This window comes from Otolemur garnettii, unplaced genomic scaffold, assembly GCF_000181295.1.
Source record: "Otolemur garnettii isolate 467f Iridium unplaced genomic scaffold, OtoGar3 scaffold00285, whole genome shotgun sequence".
Lineage (NCBI taxonomy): Eukaryota > Metazoa > Chordata > Mammalia > Primates > Galagidae > Otolemur > Otolemur garnettii.
Genome location: NW_003852680.1, coordinates 981,203 through 983,603, shown reverse-complemented (window position 1 = coordinate 983,603; position 2,401 = coordinate 981,203).

Sequence of the window (2,401 nt, the reverse complement as noted above, 5' to 3'; positions counted from 1 at the left end):
AATTATGACAATATGTGACATAGGAAGTATTGGATATTCTGAAAAATCTTGTTTGTTGTATTATTTAGAGTATGTGTTTTATTCATTTAACTTTTTTTTTTTTTTGAGACAGTTTCACTACGTAACCCTTGGTAGAGTGCGGTGGCATTACAGCTCACAGCAACCTCAAACTCTTGGGCTTAAGTGATTGTTTTTCCTCAGCCTCCCAAGTAGTTAGGACTATAGTCGTCCACCACAAGGCCCGGCTATTTTTGGTTTTTGTTCTTGTTATTGTCGTTGTTGTTTAGCAGGCCCTGGCCAGGTTTGAACCCATTAGTCCAAGTACATGTGGCCAGTGCCTTAACCACTGAGTTACAGGCGCCAAGCCTATTTTAACTTGTTTTGATGAATTGGGAACTATTAGGTAAACGGAAGCAGTATATATTTTTGATTGTTTTACATCTATGATTGTGTTTCTTTGTTTGTTTTTTGACAGAGTCTCACTATGTTGCCCTTGGTAGGGTGCCCTGGCATCACAGCTCACAGGAACCTCAAACTCTTGGACTTAAACGATTCTTTTGCTTCAGCCTCCCAAGTAGCTGGGACTACAGGCGCCCACCACAACGCCTGGCTATTTTTTGTTACAGTTGTCATTGTTGTTTAACTAGCTTGGTTGGGGTTCGAACCTGCCACCCTTGGTGCATGTGGCTCCTGCTGTAACCACTGTGCTAGAGGTGCCGAGCCTATGATTGTTTTTTTAATAATAAATAATTAATGGCTGCTTGATTTTTTAGTATAGCTTCTCAGACTTGTTTTAAGTCAATCCTCAGAGTGTTTATGGCTTGAGAAGTTGTATTAAGGGCCTTGACATGGCACAGGCCAAAGGACTAATTTTCAGATTGAGTCCAATAGCTAGTGTTGGTATGACACAAATGGCTAAAATGGTGTATTTAGCAGGGTTAAAAAGGTGTAGTTGGCTATGATAGTTTTCAGGGAGGTTAATATCTTATGCTACTTTAGACTGCTTGGACTTACAGTTTTGTATCCAGGGTAGAAAAGGGGTTAAACTTAGTGAACAAGGTTTCCCTGTGTTGTAGCAGGGGTATATGAAAAGGCCTGATGCCATGTAAGAAGAACTATCTTCGTGTAATAAGAACTATCTTCAGGGTAACTTGGTGTATCTATTGGCATAAGGTATCAAGGCGGTTAAAGTACAGTTAAGTAAGGAATTATTAAGGTTAGTGTGTTGGAATGGACACCTTTTAAACTTAATATATTTATGACTAGTAGTTACAGTTTTCAGTTGTATAGCAAATATATCTTTTTTCTTCACAGTATTTGCTGTCTTTTAACTATAAATATCTGAGTATGTGATAATCTTGTGGATATATGGGAAAAGTGTGAAGTATCTGATGAGTTCTAGCAGGTGGCCCAACTCCATTAGGCATAAAGTAAATAGCTGTTCTACATAAGGACTTCTAGGAAGACAGAAATCAGACATATTGATGACCTTTTGGGCTAAATCAATCTATACATTTTTATTTCATCAAAATGGGACAAAGTTGTGGGGTGAGCGCACAGCCGTCCATGTATGACAAGTCTCAATAGGAAGATGACTGGGGATTGTATTTCTTTAATCTTAACTTGGTGTTTCCTCTGGAAGAGGCCGTCTGGTTTTTGTGGGCCTCGGCTGCTTCTGGAGTGAGATACAGCTTGAGTGGAGTGTGGTGGGCCTGGGCTTCTAGTCCTGCGAGTTTCACTGCTGTGGTGTCCTCAGCAGAACATCTTCTGGACTAGTCTACTCTTCTTTCAGCTGTTTTTCTCAGGCCCATCTTTCCAGGCTTTGAGCTGGACTGGGTTACCAGGATAAAAGGGATGTAAATTTTCTATACCAGTTGCCTGGGGTCTGGGAAGAGAGAACTTGTGAATAAGGGATACCACTTGCTGCATTTCTTGTACATACTTTTTTACTTTACGATTGTATTTGTCAATTGCCCAGTCATTTGAATTAAGACTGCCTGGAAGGGTTTCTTATAAATAACTTGGTAAAGATTTAATTTGAGCCTGCTTTTAGGGGCTACATTTATTCACAGTAATTGGAGGAGCAATACTTAGTTTAATGTAAATGGACCTCTTGGCATAGTTTGGCAATATTTTTTTTTTTAGTGTATGATTTATTTTCTTTTTATCATTTCCAGATGACTGAAGTCTCCAGGCTATATGCAATTTCTCGTGAATTTTGAAAAACTTGCTTACCTGGAGTGTAACTTCTGCTGGAAAGACAGACCGTTATTACTTTGAAGGCTTCTGGGGATAATGTTTTTCAGAAGGACATTTTTGCTTCCATAGTTTTCTTTGTTTGCATGGGAAAGGCTTTTACTTATCTTGAAAAAATATCCTTTAATCCTAGTAAATATTTCAG